The following is a 27,856-nucleotide window of genomic DNA, read 5'->3' as shown; positions in this document are numbered from 1 at the left end:
GCGGGAATAAAATTTGAATAAATAAGCTGGGAAGAAAAACTGGCAGAGACTAGGAATCTTTGAACTTCAAATTAACATTCACCTTTAGGTTCAAAAGAATCCCAAATCCTTCACTGTCCAAAACTTTTTGGCCTTCATGGAAACCCTTCATAAAGACTGAAGTAATTTATTTCACAGGTTCCCTAACACTTAGAGGACCAAGCAACAAGTCATTCTGATCTTTTGGTAAACATGACATCATCTGCCACAAAAACATAATCTTCAGACTTATTTGATTGTCAAGGCTTTCAGAGTTGCAAATAATTCACTGTGCTCTTTACAGTACATTTGCTGCATGTATTGAAGAGGAGATACGACATTGTGTGTGTGTGTGTGTGTGTGTGTGTGCATGTTCGTGTGTGGCCGTGGGGGCATGGGGTGAAAGTTTGAATAGACCAATCCTGCTCTTTCGTTTCTTTTTTCCTTCCTGAAGTTATCCAAATGTTGATTTGAGCCATTTGCCTAAGGAAAGACTAATAGACATAGGTGTATAAAAAATGCATGTGCGTGTGGAAAATAGTAAGATTGCCTGTAGAAAGAACAGCATGAAAGCCTTTTGTTGGAATCAGCTGAAGGTATCTACAGTGTCTATTTAAAAAATATGATTACCTTTTAATTCTGACACAGTTCAAAACATTATAAGAGATAAAAGGAAGTTCAGACCAAGTTGGAAAAGGAAATGATGTAAATTAAACATGCCAACTCTGAGCATTGTCAGAGTTGCCGTGGTAGTTTCAAATCCGCATTGAGCATCCTGGCAGCCAGGACAATGAGCGCACATAAAGCTTTGTTACCGGAATAAAGAAATATCGTAGTTTCTCAGAAAAGGCTCTCTTTGATTTAAAATTTAAAGAATATTTCTCATGTGAAGAAATGAATGATACATACTATAATATAGTATAGGTTATCTTCAATTGGATTTCTATTGCTACTATCAAATGACTGTCAATGGCATATGACACTAAAGTATTGCTCAAAAGGCTCAGAACACCCTAGAAGGGTTAAGGTAAGTTCACTAAGCATCCAGCCTTCCTGTGCTCTAGGAAGAACACATTATGCTAAGTTACATTTACGTGAATATGTTTTTTCCACTTGATTATATCATGCCATGTAAACATAGTCAATGGAATGAAAGTTCATTGATTAGTTTGTTGCGTGAACATAGACACAAAGGCTCTGAAAGTTGGAGAGTTTTTAAAGATCTCTTCTTAGTCCAATAATAAATTAGAGAAACTAATGTCATAAAAGTCACCTCTGATCATCCGTATAGGAACCTGGCTGGTACACCATGACGGACAGTTGGGTCACTCTCTCACAAGTCCATTTGCTCCACTGTTGGAGATAGTGCTTTTTAATATAACGCTGAAAACTCCTGGACTGTAATTCCTACCATCTTTTAAAGTCAGTCCTCCAGATCAACAGAGCAACCCTTCAAATAGCAGAGGACACTTCTGATTTGCCATTTCTGCCTCACCATCCCTAAGCTAAACATTTTCAGTTTATGCTATTTGTCCATACAAAATGTTGATAATATTACTTAAAAGTCATGTAACACCTTAGACTTTTCTCAGAGCTTTGTATACATAATCTCATTTTACCTTTATAATATATCTCCGAATGCTTTACAACCGGTATCTCACATATAAGAAAACCAGCTTGCCCAAAGATTATACCACTGGTTTATGCCAGAATATAGATTAGAAGTGTGATCTCTTCACATTCTTCCTATCTCTGAATTTAAATGAGCATTTATATAGACTGAACACTCATTAACCATAGTAAATACTTAGGACAATAAAAATTCTAAGCCATTTTACTAATATTAAGAAAATAAATAGCATGATACATTTATGGTAATTAATACTTAAAAAGTTACGAAATTTTTCCAAGTGGCAAGACTTTTATATGCATATTTAGAACTTCAAGAAGATATATTAAGTGTTTCTCTTCTGTTTCCAGCTAAAAATTTTGACCAACTATAGTTTTGAGTTCAGCTTAAATTTTCTGATCTATACTTCAGTCAGCTCAGATACTGTTTTCCTGCTGGTCTTTGAATATTCATCTTCATCCACTCATATTTGTTGAGTTCCTGGGCATCTGCTGGTTTTTCCTCTGTATTCTCAGCAAGGAATGTCAGAATTCAAACATTTTCCCTTAAACAGCAACAACAAAAACTCACGGCACACATAAAACTTCACCTGTTGGCATAAAATCCTTGAGGCCTCAGAACTGAGTAGAAGGCACTCAATTTAAATACACAGAAGCAGCAGTTGTTAATGGATATAAAGTATCAGCTTTAATTAAAATGTGCCTCCAATGGCATTTCAACAAAGTCAGATTTAAAGAACTTTCACTGTGCCAAGAAGGTGCTCTACTGAGCCCAAGTACATTGACAAATGGAGGGCCCTCCATGAGGGATACCCGGTAGATGAAGTGTGTACCAATGACAGAGCTCGGAGTGCGATAGAACATTGTTGTGACAGGGCAGGGGCAGGACTAGTGAGGCTCTCCACCTCTGTGGGAACTGGAGTGCAAGCCTTGGATGATGCAATAAGCGGGGACTCGTAGCAGACTGGACTACTGGAAATATCAGCCTGACTACACAGTCTGTTTGAGTAGAATGATCCTGCTTTTTAGTTTCTTATTTCCTTTCTGAATGTCCATTTGAGCCATTTACCCAAGGGACAAACTAACGGACATAGATATATAGAAAAGATAAACTAGCAATTACGCCCTCTGGCTACAAAAAGGTCAATCATCAAAGAGAAGCAGACTGGGAAGCCACGTAAAAAATCGAGGTCAACCAGCTTCTCCTTGAGACCCAGCCACTAGCCAGGCCCAATTCCAATTGTTAGTCTTGCAGGCAATGACCAGTTGTTGAGCACCAGCAATTCAAGTTCCCATGTTCCAGAAATACGTATGTGGTTCCTTCATCTTACATCTTGCTGGGATTCTTAGGAAAGAATAACATTGCCTATATCCCAGTCTTTGTTGTGTTTTTCTTTCTAGAAGCAATGGAATCATTGGCAGGAAGCAGCCTTGAGAGGGAAACAGTCTACTTTTAACCTAGGTTCTCCCACCCTTAAGGAGGAGGCTCTGTCTGGATTCTGATGTTTTCTTTTATTTAGAGAGACCTCAGCTGATATAACACTCCTGGCCTCTTCACCCCTTTACCACTCTGCCTCAGGGAATGAGGAGCAAATTATTTGATTGATAGATTTCAGAAGAGTTAGTAGGGTTTGCAGAGCTCAACTGTAGCCAGTCTCTCCTTCCTTGCACATACTCATGTCTTCTCTTCCGTGCTGGAAGTTTTATAAGGGGAGGCCCCACAGAGGAGATGTGTCCATCTGGCCTGGACTGATGGAAAAGTCTGCCTATTTCTGAGCTGCATTATTAGGAAACCCACAGTTGCTGCGCTGCTAAGCCACATTATCCCTTCTAGCCTTAATCAGTAAGAAGTATGGTATTCTGATCTCCATCTGTCCTATTCCTTGTCTATCTTATAAGTGGTTTACAACTCAGAACTACTTTTTAACTGTGTTGACCTAGAAAATTATTTAGCTATACTTGTCATTATCCATTCATATTTGTCAAGTTCTTTTAGTCTCTTCTGGTTCCTCTTTTGGATGTTATCATTATTTTATTAACCTGGCAGGACTGTGAATGTAAAGTGCCTAGTGCAAGGCTTTGCATTCAATTAAAGTTTGCCTTCCCTTGCTATTATTTTGAGTTAATCATCCCTACATTTTTTAAATTCCATCTTCCCTTTAACTTTCTCCAATAAATTATCTTCTATCTCTCCTCAGTCTTCAACAATTTCTTATTAAACCTTTCTGTCACCCTAAATCAACCTGAATTTTGTTCTTAAAATCCCAGGACCAGCCCCATCAACATCTTCTGGAATTTTGTTGGACATGGAAACTCTCAGGCCCCATCTCAAACTTAACTGAATCAGAAACTCTGGGGGTGGGGCCCAGCAAGTTGTGCTTTAACAAGCTGTCCAGGTGATTCTGAGGCACATTCAAGTTTAAGAACCAGATATTATTCCATTTCTGCTCAGTTCCATGGCTTGTCTCTGTCTGGTTACTTCTCTTTTTTGCTTTAATCTCCTTTGCAATTACCAACTAACTATTTTGTTTGATTATCATTATCAATTGTTTCATATCTGAAAGCCCCCATCACCATCCAAAAGGGGAAACAGAAGTTAATGATTTTGTCCTTAAATGATTTAAAATAAGTATCTACAAGTCTCTTACACATATTTTTTGTTCATTCCTAATTATTATATCTGATTTATTGAAAAGCCAGGCAACTCAGTATGTTTTAATTTAGTTTACCAGGTGTTCATTTTCACAGCCATTGTATAACATAAACCCACTCAAAAATCTGTAAATCTTTGCTCTGTGTTTTGTCTTTAATAGGTAAACAGAAAAATCTTGTATCACAGGAAACTACAGGTAGCACTGAAAAAAAAATTGGTTTTCACATTACTGGTTTCCCAACAATGTGAAAAGCATCAAGCAATTCAATTATCCTAAAATTGCCATCCAATTTGTTTCTCTGTGGGAGAGCTGGTATTCTTACTTCATGAAGACCAGGAAATTATCTGCTTTTTGGAATATGTGAGTCTTTTCCTTCCTATTTTTGCTGAATCTCTGAAAGAATATTTAGGGGCAGCAGAGATGAGGGAAGGGTGGGGACCAGGGGGAAAGGGAAGAGGTAAAATGGGAGCTGACAAAAAAGGTGTTTTTCATTTCAAATAACCCCAAATATCACTATTTGTTAAATATACTTTGAAATTATCCTTTCGCAAATTTAACCTAATGCTTAGGTCCTTCAAGTAATTGATTGGTTCAGGTAATTATTAATTTCCCTCCAAGCAGTCCCAAATGCTAATGCAATTAGTTTTCACTCAACGAAATCTGTAGACATGCATGATTTTTATAATAAATTAGTACTAATGTGTAACATTTTGAGGAAATGTCATTCTCCTACCATTCATTATGAGACATTCTGGGTGAAGCAAGTCATTCACTTAAACCGTAATGAAAAGCATTTAGTATTTATTAGTGTGTAGGAGGCTCTGCTCAAGGGAGTATTTCACAGCTATTATTCATTCAATCTCAGTTTCTCTAGGAGGGAGGGAAAGAGAGCCCACAGATCCAAAGTCAATGAGTTAAGTCATTGTTCAGCTCCATTCCAAAGGACTACACTGTTTCAACCCCAGGTTCAAGTTAAGATTCTGTGGCTCGGGATTTTCTTTGTGATCTAGTCCCATTGGCAACTGCTCAGACATCACTTGTCTGTTCTCTGATCACCTTCCTGGGAGGGCCCTGAGATGTACCCATGGAACAAGAAACCTTCATAAGGAACAAGGGCCTTCCTAGGTAGCAGATATTCCTAGAGTTCCATCTTCAGATTTCTTCTGAGATCCCCACACTACCCACAACGGCCAGATGTTCTTATTTTCAGTACTCCAAGATCTTCTCAGTTTACCTTATTCTTTCAGACATGTCTATTCTTACCAATTCATATTGAACTCACTCCATTGCTTGGCTTCCAGGAGGCATACCATGCACTAACTGTGCCTTCCTTGCTTCTGTCAAGGATTCTGATTCCTTCCTCTCCCAAATGGTCAAAAGTGATCTTCCACCAGGTGCTTTCTCTAGGCCTCTTTAATCTCTTCCTTGACTTCATCAACTTCCACATTTTAAACTGTTGCTTCTTCTGGATTGTTCCCAAAATCTAAATTCCAATTGCCACTGGACATTTCTACCTTGGATCTTTTAGACATAGGGTTGAAAACTATTTCCAATAAGGTTAGATAGTAAATATGTCAGTCTCTGCAGGCCATTTGGTCTTTGTTATGACTACTAAACTCTGCTGTTGTAATGTGAAAGCAGCCACAACACATAAATGAATATGACTCTCTTTCAATAAAACTTTGTTTATGAACACTGATATTTGAATTTCATATAATTTAATGTTTTAAAAAATATTAGTCTTTGGATTTAAAAAAATTAAAAATGGAAAAGTCATTCTCCACTCTTAAAAAGACAGGCAGTAGGCTGGATTTGGCCCTCTGGCTGTAGTTTGGTGACCTCTGTTTTAGATGTATTCCCATCTAGTCACATATTCCTAGTCACATATTCCATCATTTACTACTCCTTCCCATTATGATGGTGTTTTCTCTTTAAGCCCGTCTTTACTTTTATTTGAAAATAAAGAGTTGTATGTGTGTAATATCCTTCAGGTACAGACTCCCTTCAGGAGAACAAGCATGGATACAGCATTCTTATTTCAGAAAAGGAAGTTGAGGCCCAGCTTGGATTGTCATTGAGTTAAGTAGTACTAAAACCACCATCAGAACTCAATTCTCCAGACTTTTTGGACCACACCTCTACATAAATTGTCACATAGCAGTCAATTGCCTATAATGTGTGGCTTATATCTTTCAATACAGAAAGAAATAGAAAACTTCTGAAGGTTCTTTTCAGATCTCTAATCCATACTATATTACACCCTGCTCCTCCATAAGCATGTTTTTTCTTTTTCTTTTTCTTTCTTTTTTTTCTTTTTTTTTTTTTTTTTTTTGGTCATTCTGATGGCTCATTATGATGCTTCTACCCAGCTGAGTCAGGCAGGAATTGGTTAGAAGAGGGACAAAAATGTTTACTAAGCAAAATTCCACCAATGTCAGTGTAAGTTGAAGTAGAAAACTTCGTAAGTGTAGTGAAGATCTAGATAACAACTAACATTATTGTGGTACCAGCAGAAAGAGTTAAAGCTCAGTATTGTATTAAAAAACAAAACACTTCCTCATATCAGGGAGATCAATTGATAGTTGTCTTTCTCCGCTTGACTTATTTCGCTGAGCATGATACGCTCTAGTTCCATCCATTTTGTCGCAAATGGCAAGATTTCATTTCTTTTGATGGCTGCATAGTATTCCATTGTGTATATATACCACATCTTCTTGATCCATTCATCTGTTGATGGACATCCAGGTTCTTTCCATAGTTTGGCTATTGTGGACATTGCTGCTATAAACATTCGGGTGCACGTGCCCCTTTGGATCACTACGTTTGTATCTTTAGGGTAAATACCCAGTAGTGCAATTGCTGGGTCATAGGGCAGTTCTATTTTCAACATTTTGAGGAACCTCCATGCTATTTTCCAGAGTGGTTGCACCAGCTTGCATTCCCACCAACAGTGTAGGAGGGTTCCCCTTTCTCCGCATCCTCGCCAGCATCTGTCATTTCCTGACCTGTTGATTTTAGCCATTCTGACTGGTGTGAGGTGATATCTCATTGTGGTTTTGATTTGTATTTCCCTGATGCCGAGTGATATGGAGCACTTTTTCATGTGTCTGTTGGCCATCTGGATGTCTTCTTTGCAGAAATGTCTGTTCATGTCCTCTGCCCATTTCTTGATTGGATTATTTGTTCTTTGGGTGTTGAGTTAACATGGGGGCTTAAGTGGGTAGGAGAAGAATCCATGAAACAAGATGGGATAGGGAGGGAGACAAACCATAAGTAACTCTTAATCTCACGAAACAAACTGTGGGTTGCTGGGGGGAGGGGGGTTGGGAGAAGGGCGGTAGGGTTATGGACATTGGGGAGGGTAAAAAAAAAAAAAACGAAAAAAAACGAAAAAACCACCCCAAGATGCATTTGCTATTATTAGGAACAGAGACGGATGATGTTCCTATGGCTAATGCCTATTTTATCCTCTTCCATGTATTTTCCCAGAACTCACTTGGGGTTCTGAGATCTACTAAGAATATTATAATATTTACTAAGTTTTTACAAGTTTCATGAGATTGTAGATTCTTCTGTAATCTCTTTTCTACCTCTTCAATTTTACGACTGAAAGAAATGAATTCACCTTTAACATCACTTAGAGGCCACGTATTTGTTTTTTTAGCCATAGGTCAGTTTGGCACTATTTAACTTTTATATTTTCTATTATCTTGTTAATATCTATTCTGATGGAAGAACTTTACTAAAAGCAAACCTAAATTATAAATGTGATTTTTGCTTTGGGAGGAAAACAGAGCAAATCAACAAATATACAAACAAAAATATTTAGCAAAGAAGCACCATTATGTATAATACCAATTGTGGGTATAAAAAATAAACCATGAACAGGCATGTGTGATTCTACCCTCACTCAGTCTGATTCATTTTTTTTTTTTTTTGGAAATTTGATGATGTTAACCTTGCTTTATTCCTTTTTTTCATTATGATATTATAGAGTGACCCCTGAAGAATCTTGTTTCTTAGGAGTACGTTTGATCATAAGCTGAAATTGGCCCAAATTATCACAGGATACTATGAAAAATTACCACAGGATTATCACAGGATACTATATCAAAGAAATGTGCTTCTGAAATGGGTATTCTTTTACTTATTTTCCTTTAGTAGATATAATGAAGGCCAGAACACATTACCCCTTTCAAATGACTATTCTCTGGAAAATATATCTGCCTTTGGTAAACAGATTTTATATCTGATTGGAAGATTAAATTAGCCTTGTTAATTTAATGTATAGAGAAACTCACTATCAGAATCAAAGGAAAACAACTGAAAATATCTAGAGCTTTGTTTTCTGAAGAAAATTACTTCTTGCTTATATAGTTTGATTATTCTCTATACTGAGGGAAAATACTTTACAAAAAACATCTTGTAAAATACTTTCTGTAGTAGTATTATAGAGTAGGCTAAAGCTGCTGTAAGAAAGAAAACCCCCAAATTCAGTGGTTCCAAGAACAATGAAGTTTATTTTTCTCCCAGTTAACAGCACAAGATAAGCATTCCGGCTTGGTGGGCAACTCTGCTCCAGTCAACCACTGGAGGCCCAGGCTGGCAGCAACTCTGCCATCAACTGTTGCCTTGCAGGGTTCTGGTTGTCGCCATCCCAGCTGGCTAAATAGGAGAAAGCAAGGGAGTCTCCAGCCAGGGATATCCTCTTAAGCAGATAAGGTAGAAGTTCCTTACGTATCTTGTACTGCTATTCCATCCTCAAGTATTCAGTCCCATAGCCACAAGGTGTTGCAAGGGAGATTGGGAAATATGGTCTCTCCATGTACCCAGATGAAGGAAGAACAGAAGCAGCAGGCAACTGCAGTCTCCATATACTGATTGTTAAAAATTATAAAACACCAGTAATGTACACTGCAAGGTTCCCAGAATGTTATACAAACACAAAAGAATATAACACGTTATTTTTTTCTATTATGAGAATATTCAACAAGGTAAAAAACCAAGGCAAGTCTCTTTGATTTTATGTTAACACATCAAAAAGATTTTTTGTTATCAAACACACAGAGGAAATACCCAAGCTAAAATAAGTCATGTTCTAAAAGTTAGGAATTCATTTTCTCATAGAAACAATGTTCTAAAAATGGCCAGGTTCCAAAATTATTTCAAAAGGGCTCATTTACCTCCTGTGGTCTATGTGCAATGAAAAGTAGTAGAAGACAATACTGTCCTGCAGCATTCAAAATGGAACTATTAGCTAGAAATAATTTTTTAAAATATTTTTAATAAGGAAATTAAGTTTAAGTATAAAAGGATGTGGTAGAGAATGGGAAATGGGAAATGAATCCTTTCATGTAAAGCCAAAGTGAACTTTCACAATAGTATTCTGGCAGTGGCTCTTTAGGTTGATTTTTCCTTCTTCAAGGTTTATTGCAAACAAAATGAATGTGCTTATCAGCCATGCATTACAGCTAGATTTCTGGAACAAAATGGAAGAGAGAAAGTACTAAACACAAGTGTAGGAGGAGAGGGGAATATTCTCAGGGAAGTCAGGGAAGAGAGGAAAAGTCTCACGTGCTCATCTCTACATCTACAAGGATATATCAAGAAAGATAAGCAGAGGAAAAGACGAAGTTGAGGTTGGAAAAAGGAATAAGACAGACAAATGCAGGATCTCTCAGGGGGAAGAATGAGAACAACTGGGGATTGAGTTTTCTCTGCACCACTAGGAATTTACTTACTGCAGAGAAGGTCTCAAGTTGAGAGGCAGCGAACAAGCAACAATGCGTAAAGAAAGAATGTTCATAGGCTGAGAGGAATTTAGGAAGTAACTGACTTGTTTTATTTTTCTTTAATCAGCACAAGGAAAGTTCATGATTTAAAATTAAGAAAATGAAAACCCATCAAAATGCAAGTCAGAAGAATTTTCATGACAGAAAAGACACGTCTGAACAGGGTCCCTACAAATACAGCCAGTGTAAGCCTCTTTCCACCTTTCGGGTACACATTTGTTTTTTCTAGCTCTTCTATTCCAGTACAACTTAATAGTTCCCCTACTGCTTCTAACATGACCTCTGAAGATGCTTGATGTTAAGTAAAAAGGCAATTTCAGGCAGCTTGATCTGGGGGGTCAGTCCTGTATCTCAAATGCAGTGGAGGACTGTTCTCTGTGAGTGTGACTGCTCACAGCCCATTGATTGCAGAACTCACCAAGAGAAACTGATTTCTCTCACTTGACAACTGCACGTACTATAATCAGAAAGACATGACTTTGGGCTCCTTTAAAAAGCCCAAGCCTTGAATTGCTTTTGAAGCACTATTTGGTCTCACAGTGGCACCAGCAACAATGAACCATCGCCATGGGCATCAAGAGCCCAGCCTTTAAAGCCTGAACACGGTACAAAGATTTCTTTAACTTCTGAAAATGAAAGCACCCTTTGAAGAAAAACAAATTCTCAAATTGGCTGCAAACTATTTAATCAAATGTTTTGGGGGGTTTCAGAGAATACTAATATAATCCTAAACATGTTGGCACAATTTTGCTTACAAATTTCTTATTCTAGCTTGTTGCTTTGTTAACTACTTTACAGAGAGATAAAAGTTGATGAAACAAGGGATAGAAATGATGTGAGGTTTCAATACAAATGTTTGTTTGTATTCTGTCTGGAGTCTTAACTTTGAGCCTAATTAGTTGCATTATCTTGAACAGGTCCCTAGACATCTCTGGATTTGGTTCCTCAACTGGAAATTGAAGGGATTGGATGAGATGAGCCCTAAAATCCCTTCCAGCTCGACAGGCTATAATTCAGATTTTTTCAGCTTCAGTTGTGCCATGACAGGGAACTTTATTGGCAGTCTTGAATTACTTAAAGACAGAGCATACTGCTTCAGGCCTATGCAATACTGCTCTGAACAGACGCCTCACAGCTGCTGGGCTTCCTCCTGCTGGAGGCTGCTTGTATGGGGGTGAAACTGTGAAGTTCTGTGCCCAGCTCTAAAGAGTTTTAAAGCTGCCAGGTGACTCTTAAGATTACCCTATACAACCTGGCTATCCAAAGCCAACTTTACAAAGCAAAAAAAACAGGCATTCACAGTCAACATCAAGAAAAGCCTTCTCCTGCTCAGTCCCTGCCTTGGCACACAGAATTCTCATTCACAATAATAATGTCAAATCTGGGCTCAGATTTTAAGTAAAAGACTGATTTTAAAAAAGTAAAGCTATTTCAGAGGTCTGGTTTTCCAGTATTTTCATGGGCAGTAGTAAGTTCTGAGTGAGGATGTTTAATCAGCAGAATGGACCAAAAACCAAGCAAACGAGTATAGGAAAAAACTTTTCTTTCTAATATTCACCCACCTGGGGGCTAAGAACCACAGCTGGTATTGGTCTTCATTTCTGAATCATCACCAGGTGATCAAGTTCCCTCCTCCCCACTCCTCACTAGGTTTCTGGTTCCCATACCTGAGGCTAGGTTTCTGGTCCCATACCTGAGTCCTTGTCCCAACATAAGACATCATATAAGAGAGAGCACTCCACTGAATGACCAGGCCTCCAACCCAAAACTTCTGGTTTCAGTGGAAACATCAAGGATAGTAGCAAACCTGAACTGCAGTCCATTCTAGGTCACATGCAGTTAACCATTCAACCACTCTATTTGGTAAATACTCACACTGCCATTCTTTTTACCCATGCAGAAATTGAGACCCAAACATATTAAATAAATCGCCCCAAATCAGCACCACCATACTTACGCTAATGCTAATCTACACACTTGTCAGTTTGCCTGGAGCCATCTACAGTGCTCTGTTTTCTTGCCTTCAAGAGTGGACTTAGGATAGCCAGGAGGAAGAAGGGTTAAAACTGACAAACAGCATTAAAGACTTCAAAATAGTTTATTCTCAAATATTCTATCCTTTATCCTTTCTTAACTGTCTTCACTCAGGTTCTCTGAAAAGAGCTCTGAAAAGTGCATTAACTTATCTAACAAAAGGACTCACGTGCCTCTTACATACATAGTAAGTACTGAAATGGCTGGTAGAGAGTAGGTTTGAAAGTAGAGAAAATAATTCCAAGATGCTGTCCATGCCCTAGGATTACAACGCAGTACTGAAGCCTTTCAAACCTCTTCCTAACCTGTTACTTCCCAATGCATCTTCTTTTCCACCTATATTAAGTTAGGGAATCATCTATCTATAGTCCACTTTCTCTCAGTCTTAGAAATTTGAATTTTAATCATTCATGTGAATTCTGCACTATCTTTAAAATATATCCTAAGGATGTCCTTGAGCTCTCATTGGAAAATAATTATGTGAAAAATACTTCTTCCTCCAAATCACCACTTCATCCTTTCCCAACTTCAGCCTACTAGAAAAACAGTAATTAAAATCATAAGCCTTTAATGACAATATCATCGTCATTAGTCCCCAAGGTCCTTAAACCAAGGTCGCCCTTGGTTTCCTTTTTCTACACAGCATCCCGATATGGGTGTTGATTGCCAAGGTCTGGAATTTTAACTCCCATATTTCATTTTGTCTTGCTTGTTTTGCTTTTTTTCCTTGATTTTTTTTCTAATAACCCCTCATTTGCTCTTGTATAAAATGACCAGGGAGGACCAGGCAGGAGCCCTTACCTACAAAGACCCCCACAGTACAATCATGATTACTCTTTTATACACGAGAATGGAGACTGACATGCTACTCCACCTTTGATTAATTTCTGACACTTGTATTCTAGTACATAGTTTTAACCAATACTTCCTTAGGGAATATAAAGTGCTAAAATTAAAACACACAAAAAATATCTCTGCCCTGAGAAGAAAAAGATTTCCTTTTCCTGATTTACTCTCTGAAACTACCCAAATCTGAATTGATTATCTACTTCCGTCAAGAATCACTAGAGTATTGTGCAGTTTTTCTTAAGTTTGACACGCTGTCATGACCCCTATTAGTACACAGACTTCCCAGTTTTCAAGGCAACAAGTAACATGAGGCTATTTCTTCTTAGAGTATCCACTCTCTGTTCATTTATTTGTTTTAAAGCTCTATTAGTTCATAGACCTCATAGAATAATGACTTTTTTGAAAACCAATGCTCACAAATTGATATATAAATTGAATCCTGAGTGAAGTCACAGAATAAAGTAAAAAATATAAAATAGAATTATATTCACTTGCTATTACATTCCTGGCACAAATCTATTTTAAAGCCTTACCTAAAATTTTTTTTCTGGATTTTTTTAGTTGGATTTTGAACTGCAATTTGGGTCATTATTAGAAACAGAAGCAAGCCTATTCTGCCATATCTCCTCTCTTTCAATGGCATCAATTATTTATGATTCATATATTCAGAATGCTAGATCTACAAGTGACATTGGAGGTAATTTTGTAAGCCCTTGGTATAAGAACGCAATTCCACCTGGAAATGCAGCCCTCTTGTAAGAAATACACATGGGGCAGCCAGGTCTATCAGTCAATCATGGGGTTCAAAAAAATCACCGGCAGATCATACTTCCATTTTATAGAGATCCTGGAAAGCAAAAGGACTTTCTAGGGTCACAAAGATGATTTAAGCAGCAACAATGAGCATTCACTGGGTCATCTCCTAGGATGGTCCTTTACCCAGTAAAAGATACATACGACCAGGAATGTCCTTTAAAATGCACATAGTTACTTTAGTCATGGTCGTCTGTGTGTTACTTTCCCGATTTATTTATCGACCTGGAAGCTTATTAATCCTTCTAAAAAAAAGATGAACTTCTTTTGCTAGATGAACCATCTATGATGAGGAGTCTTTGATACTGTTGGGCTTGACCACTCCTCACCTTCCCAACCATCATCCTCAGCACAGATGAGAGGAACTTGCTTAACCCAGACCTCACTTTGTGATCTTTTCACTTTGAACTTGTACCAATTCTACACCTCACTCTCTCAGCTATTTTTGGTTCTTGCCCTACTCTGTAACTATATACCATATGGGTGGAGACTACAGATTTTTGGAGCCCCACTTACTGGGTTTGAATCCCAGCTCTGCTACTATCTAATAACGGAATCTTGGGGAATATACTTAATCTCCCTCTCTGCTTTGACTTCCTAATCTATAAAACAGGTCAAATAATAGTGTCTACCTGATAAACTTCTTATATTAAAAAAGTTAATGTATGAGAAGCACTTAGAACAATGCCTGGCACAGGGTATATTGAAACGGAAAATAATAATTATTGGATTTGCCCTAAGTATCTTCTCACCTAACAGCCTGCAGATAATAACAACATGCTATTCTAAATAATAGCTCTTCTTGTGCTACTACTATTACCCTCTCCTCTCTCACCTCTTATTTGTTTTGAAATAAGAAAACTAAAGTCTGAAATCTTGAAAAATGTGCCCATGGTCACCCAGGTAGTAAAAAGCAGAGTCAGGACTTGAACCAAGATCTGTCTTAGCATCTTTCCAAATCTCTTAGAAAAGGACCTTAGAGTTCTAAAATTTTCTTATAAGTAGGTTGACTTACCTCCCATACAGGTCAGGAAGACTGGAATCTCCACAGGGAGACATGAGATGAGGATACCATCAGTGTCTGAGCCAGGCTCACGCCTATACCCTATACCACTTCCACCATACCACACAGCATTCATGTGGACTATACTGTCAGAATCCACCACTAATCCATTGCTTATTTGAGTACAATATTAGGGAATATTGTTCTGATTCAAGTCAAAGTGGTAGTATTTTCAATTTCAATATCAGTAGTTTCTGAAACCATTTATATCTACTCCAGCTTTAGGGTACAGTGAACATCTCTTCCTTTCCAGATGAGGAAAAAAAAAAAAAATATATATATATATATATATATATATATATATATATATATATATATATATGATTTTCCTCTCTTCCTTCAGAGCCTGTAGTAACCAGTATCTTGCCACTCCTGCCCCAAACCGACCTATTCTCAGTTGTCAACATTTCTTCCGTTAGTCTTAACTGGTATCTTCTTCGGAAGGTCTGGGGATGAAGGGCCAGGAGAGGGAAGAGAAGGAAAGTCCTTGAGTTTGCTAGAGGAACAGTACACACTGCCTTGTCCCTGCTCCTGTAGCACATGCCCACTCCTGTGTCTCCTCTGGAGCTGTCCACCTTCTTTACTCCTGCATTGCATCCCAGAGCCTTCACTGAGAACCTCCCAGAAGAGCCTCTGGGTGCTCCCCCGAAATGCAAGTGATTCAGCTACATGGCCTATTTTTCCCAAAGACCCATTCATAGTACCCATGTTGTGCTTGGCTTATTGGGCTAAATCTAGGAAAGGGAAGAGCATGGGAAGGATTATTTTTGCTCTATTCCCTCTTCCCACACCCATCATCATATTAAGCTGTCAAACTATTAAAAAAGGTCAGAAAAGCTGAAGTTGAATGTTTTTATATAAAGAATGGTAGAAAAGTTGTTTGAAGAAAGACAAGTAGGGCTCTGGAGGAGGCCAAGGGAGACAGAAATCCTGGCGAGCAGCAATGGGATTGACAGAGGAACGATAAGCAGGCAAGTATGTTTCTAGGATGAGCTGAAGAAAAGGCAAGACAAGCAAGTTGGCCTCAGGTATAATAAGCCTTAACCCAAGATGTCCCTAGTGCCATTCCAGCCTCTCTGGATCGATCCTAAATTTTCTTAATATCCTTAGTTCCTTCCCTGCTGGGCACCTTGCCTCAGTCCCTGAAGCCATCACCAGCTACCACTGTTTGGCACAAAGGGTAGGTGAGAGGAGAGAAAAGGAGATATGTTCCTTCCATCCCTACTTGTACTCTGAAAGTTTTTCCTTTAGAAACAGGTCATACATACAAGGTTTGGCCTCTGTAGTGCTGTTAGTAGTATGCTTCAGTTGTTACTAAGGGTCTTACCTATATATGATGTACAGTGGATGTTGTTGGTACCCTCTCCAGATCCCCTTCTTGGACTGGTACCTGCAACCCTATCTGCCATGACAGTTGGTTGAAAACTGCAGCTGTCCTACTCTCAGAGATTACCTTTGCTTTTGGGGGAACAGAAGGTGTCTTGCCTTGAGGGTTACCACCAACCCTCAGCCAATGAGTGACTGACAATGGGAATGCAAAAGGCCAGCCTCCTTGACCCAAGGGACCAATTGTGCAGTGCAATTCCTGCTTTAGAATTGCCCACAGAATCAGGCTGAAGCTGGTCTCCTGCTGAGATGCTGTCATTACTTAGCTTTATTCCCTCTAAATGCTACCACCCTTCACCTTCTCCTGAGGCATGCTCCCAATAAGTCACCTGCACCAGAATCCCTGAATCAGGCTCCACTTTAAGTCTGAGGGAACCTTACCTCAGACTTATATTTCATTCCATATGTTTATTAGAGGTCCTTTACAGTCACTAGAGTAATACATCTACCAAAAATGAAACAAGGAGAAACTTAACAGGACCCTAAACCAAATTTAGACACATAACCCAACTTGATTTATAAGATTCCTAGGCCTATATCTAACCCTGCTCTCTTGCAGACACTAACAAACTACATTTTTAAAAATCCAAAATGAAGACTTATTCATACTCTTCTTACCACAGAACACGAGTTAATATACTTATTTTAAAAATTAGCTATGTATCATTATGTATCATTAACCAATACATTTGTTGCAATTTTTAAAATGTGGCTGGGTGATTCTAAATTATTTTGTAATAATTATTCTTCCTATGATCATATAAATCTTACATTTTTAATCACTTTCTGGGGTTTTTTTTCCCTCCCGTGAACTATAAATTCTGTGATTGTGGATGACTAGGTCCCTGATAAGCATGTTCTCATTAATCCAGCAGCGTTATAAAACAGATCAAATTTCCAGCTTGCAATTAATAAACATATAATTAAATGTATGAAGGGAAAGCAAAAGATAATTTAATCTTTCTGCTATGATTTAGAAGTCATTTCAGGGTCATCCCTATAAGCCTCAATGATAGTATTGCAGAAATATAGGGAGATTGGTAAATAGAAATCAGGTTGGAAGAATGCCAGACGGACCAAATTTTACTTCCTGTATTTACAAAAATGCAACTTTGTAACAAGAGGTACCACATTCTCTGTTTTCCCCCAATATACTGATCCTAGTATAGCCTCTTATAGAGTCCCCTATAATTAATCTGAGCTGATTAAATCCATTCTTCTAGTCTGTAATAAAAAAAATAAAGACTTTATCATTTTCATGGGATTATCCTTTCAAAAAAGTTCTACCTAAACAGGACCCAATCATCTTTAAATTCTGTTTCTGAATATATTTGCAGGTATTCCTTTTGGTAGAGCCTGTTGCAGTTCCCATTTACAGTTTATGCTGTATTTTCATTCCATACTGTACTTTGGTTAACAAAATATATCACCCTCTTACCCCATCAAACTGTTGGAGGGTCTTTTAAGGAGTAGTTTATGACTTGGTAACCAATCTTTTTTTTTTTTTTTAAGAAGAAACCATCATGACACTAAAAATTCCTGAAGATCTGAGAACTGTGCTCTGTTTCTAAAAAGTCCTTTTATATTTGTCAAATAAATCACAATATTTATAGATCTTTATCTTGTTTCAGTATGCATACAAGATATTCATTAGGAATGAAAAAGAATACCTTATTTACTTGCTTTCCACATACATCTACTGAAGAGATGACTTTTTTCCTTTTCCTTTCAAATTTATCAGTAACAGTAACTAAATGAAGGCTGAATAAATGACCCCATCTGTACTACCATCTGGTAGTCTTGATGTCACAAGATTGCAGCTGTGACTCCATCTATCACAGCTATATTCCAGGCAATGATACGGCTTGGGTCAGCCCTACTAGCACCCTACCACCAGATACACAAATAAGGAATCCTATACAACACCTCTCAACCACATACTGTGGCCTATACTTAGTAACCCCCATATGCAAGGAAGGTTATGAAATGAAATTTTTCGCTAGGCACGAAATCAGATTTCTATTACTAAGAGAGAAGGGAAGAAAGGAAATAGGACAGGCAACTGGCATTATCTGCCTCATTTTCTTTTTTAGCATATGTTTCCTCAGATTAACTTGAGGTCATAGAAGGCTGAAATTATGTCATATTAATTTTTGTAATCTCAGAACCTAGCACAATACCATAGTTTATTGGTTTTTTTTTAATGTTTATTAGTTAAAGACTAGATCAAAGACAAGTATGACAGGTGAGTAAGTGGCATTAGTTTGTTCCATTTATATTGTCACTCATTCACTTTATTATTTCAACTAATATTAATTGAGCTCCCAGTCTGAGCCAGGTCTTCTATCAAGCAGTGATATTTACAGTGATAAACACATCATAGTCCCTGGCTTTATGAAGCAGGTGGAGGTAAGGTTAGAGGAGGATGGGGATGGCTCTAAAAGTAACAGGCAATTTCAAGGTTACGGGGTAAGAGAATGAGAAGTGGTCCTGAGACACTGTTTGAGAGGTAATGAAGTTGTAAGTAGTCTGGGTGAGCACAGAGTGGTGAAAGAAGTAGAGAAAAAGAAGGAAAGATAGAGGATTAGGTATGTTATAGTCATAAGTCTGTAATTTATCTCTGCCAATACACATACCTATTTCTTGTGAGAAAATGTTTGTTTCTCCCTTAGACTTCCTCATGAAAGAATTTCCCAACACTTTGCTCTTGATAAATCTATCCCATTGATAAGCTTCTTGGCTGGCCTGAACTGTAGCCATAACTGTGTTCCATGGCCTTCTCCAAGCATGAAGAAACTGTCTTCCCAGCATCCCATCTTACAGGATGTTCCCTGGTGGACCAGTTTGGGAAATTTCTAGACACGTATTTCTCAAACTTGGCAATATGACTCCACTGGACACCATAAAAAAGAGTTTCTGGGGATTTCCAGAAAAAGAGGCTGATCCCCAGAAACTGCACATGTGAACCTGGTCTTCTTAGTGTGTTAACACCTTGGATTTCAGTTCTGTGAGTCACCAGATGGGTATAGGTTTAGTGGAACTAACAGCACACCACTTCAGCAATCTTGCAGTCAAATAAGTTGTCCCTGTGACGATTTGACTAGTAATTAAAACACTGTCATCTCTTCCCAGAAGTAATCCAACTCAGTTCAGTTTGTAACATATACATATACAGCTAGAAATGCACCTACATCAATTTTTATTTTCTTTGCCTACATTGGAGAAAAAAATAGGTCCTAACCATGAAGCAGAGATCACAAGAAGAGAGATCTGAAGATGATATGCTATTGGCCTTAAAGATGGAGGAAGAGGCCACAAGCCAAGGAAAGCATGTAGCATAGAAGATAGAAAAAGCAGAGATGGATTCTCCCCCAGAGGCTCCAGATGGGACACAGCCCACACTTTGATTTTAGAATTTCTGACTTCCAGAACTGTGAAATCACACATTCTTAGTTCTAGCTACCAAGGCTGTGGTAACTTTTTACAGTTAGCAATGGGAAAGTAATACCGATAGTAATATACCTCCAGATGCTATCCCTCTACCCCCTCATTCCCACAGCTCTCTATATTAAGACTCTCTTGGGATTCTCCTCTTCTCAATCTATCCTCTCAAACAGTTTTCCTGAAAATCAAATCCGATTATGTCACAGGGCTTGAAATACATGAATACTCACTAATTCTAGTTAGGCTACTTCTGAGAATATAATTAGAAACCAGAAACAAGGGTTGTTTACAAATCCTGTCAAGGACATTTGGTGTGATCTCAGGAAGGCTTAACAGAGATGTGATTACAGCTAAGAAAGCTGAAAACAAATTGCACTATACACTGGAGAAAGAATGCATTAGCCACGGGGGGTTGAGGCAGAGAAGAGATTTTTCTGGGTTTATTCAGGACTGGACAGAGGTAAATTCACTGACTTTGGCAGCCATCAGGAAGACACATTCTGGTTTGGAGGTGGGGATACCTTACCAGGTACCTGGATCCCAGTAAGTGCTTATCCTAAACAGAGATCATGGGTATACTATCATAGTAAATTTCATCCTGATTTAAATTCTAGTCATGAAAACTGGTTGCCATAAGTCAGTCCACTGTTCACCTCTGGACACACGATAAAACTGAGGTCAAGACCCTCCCTACTGGTGACCAACAGAATCTAGTAGATCGAGGTTCTTCCTCTTCCCACTGTTTGCTCAGAAAGTTGAAGGATATGTTCTTCCGTAAGATCCCGAATCCTAGTTTAACAATAGCCACACTCCTGCCAGCCATCACTCAAGACCTTTTGAGGGTCCCTATTTCAAGACCTCCAGAGAAGAGGGATGACTATCAACAAGAACAGCAACAACAACGAAAAAAGGGAGGAAAGTTCTAAGAAGGAAGGGGAGGTCAAAATTGGCAAATGCCACAAAGGGCATGACAAAATGGGGATTAAATTTTTCCATTAGATTTGGCAATTAGGTGGGTGACTGATGTTGTTCAGTGGAGTGAAAGGTTGACAAGGGAATGAGCGCTTAGGCAATGTTAACATTAAGGTTGGAAAAGTCCTCTGAGAAGAGGATCCATGCCCTACAGAATCACCTTAAATAAAATTCCCCTCAGGTTTTGCATTTAAATCATAGAGAACTCTTCTTGTCCCCAAATCCTCCAAACCTTAATCAGCCACATTTGAGTCCCACTATTCCACTCTCTCTCCTCAGTTCACCTCGAACTTAAAGGAACTAATGAGCTGTGCAATAACTAAAGGTCAAAAAACAAGAGGAAGAAACAAAGGGCCCACAAACACAAACTCAAATCAAAACAAATCAGGCCCTCAGTAAGCTGAGCTGTAACAAGTTGTGCTTCAAATTTACTATCCCTGTTTTGATTTAAAAAAACAAAAAACAAAAATCAAAAAACAGTGTCTGAAGAATTAAAAGGGGTATTTTATAACTGGGTTTTTTGTGTGTGTTTTTGTTTTTGGTTTTTGCTTTTTTTTTTTTTTTATTTTTTTAATCTTATCCATTATCTTCACTCCATCTCCCCCCAAATGAATAGCTGTTGCTGTGTGTGAGCACAAGCCCGGACCAAAAAACCAATTTTGTCCAGCGGCTAGGGTCATTGCGTTCCATTTAAAAAAAAAAAAAGGTGGAATAGGGAGAACAAAATACATATCTGCATTTTCGGGTGAAAGCACTGGTTTTCTTCCTCGACTGCTCGCTGTATTTAATGGGGGGGAGGGGAGGACAATTTTCTGAATCTGAGCCCATTTCTTTCTAAACTTGGTTACTCACGTCTGATTCATTCGCTGTGTGTTTCCTCTCCTGTCTCTGTCACTGCCTGCTGCTGAGAAGGGGGTCGCTGAATCACTGCCACTCCAGATGAAAAGCAATTCAAACCCAGTTCTTGGGGGATGGAAGGGTTTTTTTTTTTTTTTTTTTTTCTTTTTTCTTTCCTTCTTTTCCTTTCTTAAGCGTCTGCAGAAAAAAGCCGCCTACTTTCCGGGATGACCGTAGAGGGCAGTTTTACAAGTCTCACCCCGGGCTATGGAAGACTGGGCTCCGGTGAGAGTCAGTCGGGAGGCACCGGTCACCTCACCATTTCGGTCTTTCCGGTCCACAGGCCTCGGCGGTCTGGGGCGTGTGCCGGAACGCGCGGCGGCGGGGCCGTGCTAGGAGCTCCGGGGGGAGCTCGGCCCCGTGGGCCCGAGCGGCCGGGCCCGTTCCCCGCCGCTTTAAAAGCTCCCACAATGCAGCGCTGGCGTCCCAGTTCCGTTACAATGTCTCTCAGGGCGCCGGCGAACCGGCGAGGCGCGGGCGGGGAAGCCGGGGAGCCGCGGCTGTAACCCGAGCGCCCGGCCGAGGGGGGCGCCCCCGCGCCGCTCCTCTCGCGCGCTCTGCCCGCGGCCCGGCGAAGGGGCGGAGCCGCCCGGCCGCCCGAGCCCGGCCCGGCCCCCCAGTCCGGCCCCCAGCCCAGAGGCATCGGCCGCGGGAGCGAGCCGGTCGCCAACTCCGCCGTCCGGCGCCGCGCCCGCCGCCGCGCTCCTCGCTGAGCCTCGCTGGACCGCCCGCGGCAGCGGCGGCGGCGCTGGGGGCGGCTCCTGCGGGCGGCGCGGCCCCTGCCCGCGCGCTAGCACCCCGCGGCAGCCCCACCGGGGGCGGCCACACTCACCTAGCGCCGGCCGGGAGGTGCGCGGAGAGGGCGCGCCGGGAGCCAGGGCCTCCCGCCAGTGCGGGGCGCGGGGCCCGCCGAGTGCGGCGGAGGCAGGCGCGCCGGGCGGTGCGGCCAGGACAGGCGCTGGGCGGCCGCCGAGCTCCGGACGCCGGCACGTCCCCAGCGCCCCGGCCGGCTCCGCCGGGCGGCCTGCGGGGGCGGCGCAGTTGCGAAACTGAGTAAGTATTAACTTTACTCGGCCGCCGCGATTTCTGGGCAGCGCCTGCGACCCCTCCCTCCTCCTCCTGGAGCCTTCGGGCTCCCCCTTCCCCGCCCCCTCGCCCCTCTGTCTACACCTTGGGTTTCTTCGCGGGTTCTGCCCTGCGGCCGCGGGCTCCCTGTTCCTCCGGTTCACCTTTCTCCCTGTTGTGTTCGCCTTTGCGCGTTCTCCCCGCCGCACACACGCGCTTCTGATTGAGAAGTGCAGGCTTGTGCCCTGCTTCTCGGTTTCCTCCCCGTGTCCTTGGCAGGGGAGTTTAGAGGCCACTTTTGTTGGCCAGGGAAACGTATGTATGGCTTCTTTAGCATTTTTCTCTCCAATGGAAATCGGATGCTCGCTGTCCGGGTGGCGGTTTGGTGAACGCTTACTTTCTCCTCTGAAAACACGATTGGTTTTTAGGTTTTAAAATTGTGTGAACGCTTAACTATCATCCTCGGTCCCTGTTTCCCCTTGCCGCCAACCCGTTTGGGGAGGGGATTCCAAAACAGGGGACTTTGAAAGTAATTCCGTTTTGCAGACTAGAAACTTTGCGAGGGTACATCGCGGAAAGCTTAATAAGCTTCAACCTGAGGGGACGTGAGCTTTGAATGTGGGTCCTTGTGCGGCACTGGAGCCTACAAGCCGAGTACCTGAGTGTTGCGTTGTTATTTTAGCATCGTAGAGCCGCCTGGTGTTGCTAAACCACTACTTTTTCAGCATCAGATGGCATCTTGAGCAGTGCAAGCGTTGAATGTAATTACGGGTCAGTATTGCCCCTGATCTTCAGGGATTCAGAAGGGAAATAGGTGCAGGGCACATTTCCTAGCTGACTTAAACCCATCAGGCTAGCTGTGTCAGTACATCAAAGCCTTGCATTTAAAAAAAAAAAAAAATCTTCCACCCTGGTAACAGCGAGGAGGAACATTTACGGATTTTCCAGTATGATGTGGCTCAGCAATTCCTCATTAGATCTGTTGTGTCGCCAGAAAGGACCTTTAAATATGTATAGAGCCCTGCTTTTTTGCCTATTGGATTAACCCCCCTCATTCTGGTAGAAGGCCTCAGGTAGATCCCCCGCCCCCCTTTTTAAAAAAAAAGTCTTTCATCTTTGTGTTGCCAGGAGTTGGCCATCCTGTTATGAAGGGATAGAAAATGGGAAGCTTTCTTAATGGATTTTAAGCAACCTGTCCTTTGACTGGGTGAGGCTGTAGGGAATACCAGCTAGACCTCTGCAGGGAGAGGTGCCAGGTGGGCACAAGAATCAGAAGGAAGGACACAGTAGTACTATCATTTTGGAGGGCGGTGTGTGTGTGTCTGTTTATCTTTCAGTGGGCATACTAATGCTACTTTTTAAAATTTTATCCCCATGACAAACTCTCCCCAAACCATGAAAGCTCCCTATATCCCACTTTAAGAAGCCTGAATGTAATTTGATGATTATATTGAAGGATCAGACCCACCAAAATATAATTTGTAATGTAGGTAATGAAACCTTTCAAAAATCTCCGCTTTCCTCATTTTCCTCCCTTTTAAGAGCCTCAAGCTGGTACTTTCAGTAATAGACACAATTGTTAGTAATACATTGAGTTCTTTCTAGGTTCATTAATCAAGCCTAATTTCTGGGCTTCAGTAGCTGAGAGGAACATCAGCCCAGACAGTGAGAAAATCATGAGACTCTGCAGATAGGAAAGGCATTTCAGTTTGCTAAAGTGTCATTGTGCTACAGGGAAAAGCTTTTAAAAAGAAAAGGATGTTTAGGTTGTTTTTAGCATGCATGTTTGCTGAATTGGGCATTTGGTGGAGATATTTGGGAATCGAAGATATTAAATTCTACACAATGGTGGTATAATTTCTTTTTTGCCTAACATTTTGTTCTTTTAAAATTTTGATTTAAAAAAAAAAGATTTTATTTATTTATTTAACAGAGAGAGAGAGAGACAGTGAGAGAGGGAACACAAGCAAGGGGAGTAAGAGAGGGAGAAGCAGGCTTCCCGCTGAGCAGGGAGCCCAAGGCAGGACTCGATCCCAGGACTCTGGGATCATGACTTGAGCCGAAGGCAGAAGCTTAACGACTGAGCCACCCAGGCGCCCCAAGATTTTGATTTTTTAAGGGGAATCTCAGTTCTTAGCTTTTGTAGCCTTCCATACTGGCTTACATTAATTCTTGACTTGAATGCCTTAGCTGTTTTTGAGAAGTAGTTGTTCAGAATTTATTGCTCAGTTGATCTATCTTATGTTGATATATGTATGGCTTGAGAGTAGAAATGTTGTTTGCTGCTGGGTATTGCTGCTTTTTTCATTATGGTTCGTTCTGGACATGGTGGCTTTGCTCCTTTACTGTAAAACATTGAGGTCAGGGATATCTTGCTAGTGTTCAAAACATTGTAAAACTGGGCAGATAGAAGTGGATTGGGATTGGGAGTGGTATAGGAAAACATTATGCATTATAAATCTGAGAATTTGGATTTAAAAAATAATGTATCACCTATTTACTCTTCTTGGGCGCTAGCTTGCTCCAATCCTAAATAGATTTCAAGATGCAAAGTGTAGAATTAGTTCCTATGAACTGGGTATAGTGGAAAGAAAGCTTACCTCACAGTCAGCCAACCAGACTTGGGTGGCAAATGTGACTTTGTCACTTTGAACTGGATGAGTTCAACATGCTACTTCAACATCATGATCTACAGTTTGCTTTCTGTAAAATGGGGATACTGCTACTAAAAGGGATGCTGTGACAAGTAGAATATCTAAAATAACGTCCGGTACCGTAGCCAATAAATGGCATTGTCTCACACTTCTTCAGAACTGAGCTCTTGATTACCCAACCTTTCAAACAGTTCCTCCTCTGTTTTCCATCTCCTCCATCTAACAGGTGGCTCAGGCCAGAAGGCTGGAGTTTATGGAGTTTATCCTTCATTCTCTTTTCTGCTCTTTCACTGCCCCCCCCCACCAGTTTGTCAAAAAATCCTTTCTACTCTTATGGAAAAATCTCTTTCAAATCTGTCTGATTTTCAGTCTCCACTATGCTTCCATTCTGCTTGAAGCCATCGTTACCTTTCCCCATTACCTTCTGCACATATACTGTACCCCTTCCAGTTCCTTTTCCCACCAGCAACCTAAAAAGAAAACAAGTCACTTGATGTTTAAAGTCTTCAAAGCTCTTAGGAAACACATTTATTTCTCCAGATAAAATGTGAAATTTTCAACATACCTGTAAGGTCCTGCATGATTTGACCAGTGCACCGCCCCCCCCCCATCTTCATCCTTTGCCCACCACATTGTCCAGTTCTCCAGCAGGGCTCTTGCTCATGCTATTGGTCTCTATTTTAGGACAATCTCCTTGAGTAATTTGTTATCCTTGGGTATAAATTCATGTATCATCTTTATAAATGTCTTATCACCCTTATCATTGTATAACTTAGAATCCCTTTATCTTCTCCCTCATAGAGCAATCACCTTTCCTTTTTAATGTTTGCCATAACTTATAACTATGTATTATTCAACTACTTAATGTTTCTCTCTTGCCCTCTAGGGCAGAAATAATGCCTGGTTTATTTGCTAGTCTATACTCAGTGCCTAGTGCATTTAGTAGGTGCTCAATAAATGGCTATTAGTATAATGAATAAGATAATAACATTAGTTTCGTCTTTATATCTTGATTGCCATCTTTATCACTATTCAGTCTGCTTTTCATAACAAAAGCCAGACTGACACTCTCCTATTTTTCCTCCTTGCTGGTGTTATGTATAATATGAAATAGCCTTTGCAGATACCAGGTAAAATTAATGTATTTGGGCTCTGTGGAACATTCAGATAATAAATTGAGACACCTTTTAACCAGTGTTACCCTTGTGATTTTCTTTTGTAGATAATCCTTTTTCTGAGTACATCATTAAAGTAATTATGGGTATTTTTTCATCAGCACAGGATTACTGAAAGAAGAAAATCTTACTATGTCATATTATTTTACATGTGTCATATGATAATACAGTAGTCATCAGCTGTTGATCACTCAGTGCCACACTTCAAAGGAAGGTAGAGAAAACTAGTAGAGAAATGAGCATTATAGTTCTAAGGATGTTTAGTACTGTCCAGTTGTTGGTGTGACTTGCATAAATAACTAGGTATCATTGGAACACTTAGTTAAGGTAGCAGAGTGGTTGTTTAAAAATTGGAGCCACCTAGAGGCCTGGAAATTCTTTTTCCTTCTTTAACTAAAGCATTCCTTCTTATAGCCAAAAAAGTCTCATGACTTTCCAAGGCCAAGGAAGGCTTAAACCTTGTTTGAGTGTTTTGTCATGTGGTTAGTCTTTACAAATTATTAGTTTGATGCACTATAGCCCTGAACTATTTATGTTCTTCTTATTTCTAGTCTCTAATTCTTACATAATCACCCACGTTTTCTTTTGACTTGTTTCTTAGGGCTTGAGTTTCCTTTTAGAATTTTCTCTTTTACCCTTAGAGTATAATTCCAGTTCCTTTCTAGTTTTGTATTTTGTATGTAATAAGGTATACAGAGAATTTAGGAGCCAGTTCTAGTTCTTTCATGATTTATTTGTTTGCACTTAACCTCTGGGTTTCTCCTGAACGTCATGCCTCATAAGTGGTCTGGACTCTTGAGTTTTTGTCAGCGAAAAGCTGGATGCCCTTGGGTTTGGAGAGCAGGGAAGATTAAAAAAGCATTTTTAAGTCCTTATTATGTGCCAAGCTCTGGGCTAAGTGCTTTCACAAGAGAAGAATGAGTAGTTCACGTGATGAAAATCACGTGTTTTTCATGTGTTTGCTTTACTTAAGGAAATGGTTCTTGTTGTTCCCCTGTTTACTCACCCTTTATTTTCTAGTTGGGAAGGTATGCCAAGACAGAGAAGCCCTCCCTAGCCCATCCCATTACCTTAGCTTTTTATTTGTTTAGACCTGATTTTACTTGTATAAAAATATTGGCAGTGGGGCCAGGGAAGGGCATGACCTTTGATTTGTCTTTGAGGTAGGTCTCTTTGCCCCAGGACATTGGTACCCTGAGTAGCTACCACTGTGGAGGAGAAAAAAGTTATTGTTTAAAACCCGTTATTTTTTCTCTCATGTATACATGCTTACTTGGTTACTTTCGGTGACCTTGAACAAGTTGCCTGGGGCTTTATAGCACCAATAATATCTATTACCTATTTATTTCACAGCCTTGCTATAGAATTTAGAAGCCTTATTTTTAGCAATTTTTTTTTGCCACATTCAAAT

The 27,856-nt window shown here is 40.1% G+C and overlaps 2 protein-coding genes across 6 annotated transcripts in view; one reads left to right on the top strand and one right to left on the bottom strand.

Moving 5' to 3' along the window:
* The window catches only part of LMNTD1 (lamin tail domain containing 1), a 486,089-nt gene extending 463,300 nt beyond the window's left edge, over nucleotides 1-22,789 (bottom strand). For 3 of the 5 annotated variants that reach the window (XM_044228387.1, XM_044228395.1, XM_044228388.1), the window contains exon 1: nucleotides 21,507-21,896. The gene's annotated coding sequence lies outside the window, so the exon portion shown is untranslated. Of the gene's footprint in view, nucleotides 1-21,506; nucleotides 21,897-22,721 lie in introns of those variants that run through there. The other 2 variants (XM_044228390.1, XM_044228389.1) reach the window with 2 other exon arrangements.
* Nucleotides 22,472-27,856, top strand: part of RASSF8 (Ras association domain family member 8) — a 136,784-nt gene continuing 131,399 nt past the window's right edge. Inside the window, exon 1 of the mRNA XM_044228396.1 lies at nucleotides 22,472-22,604. The gene's annotated coding sequence lies outside the window, so the exon portion shown is untranslated. The remainder of the gene's footprint in view (nucleotides 22,605-27,856) is intronic.

The sequence above is a fragment of the Neovison vison genome, chromosome 12, assembly GCF_020171115.1.
Source record: "Neovison vison isolate M4711 chromosome 12, ASM_NN_V1, whole genome shotgun sequence".
Taxonomy (NCBI): Eukaryota; Metazoa; Chordata; class Mammalia; order Carnivora; family Mustelidae; genus Neogale; species Neogale vison.
Note: the sequence above shows the minus strand (reverse complement) of the source record. Positions and strands in the feature narration are given on the sequence as shown.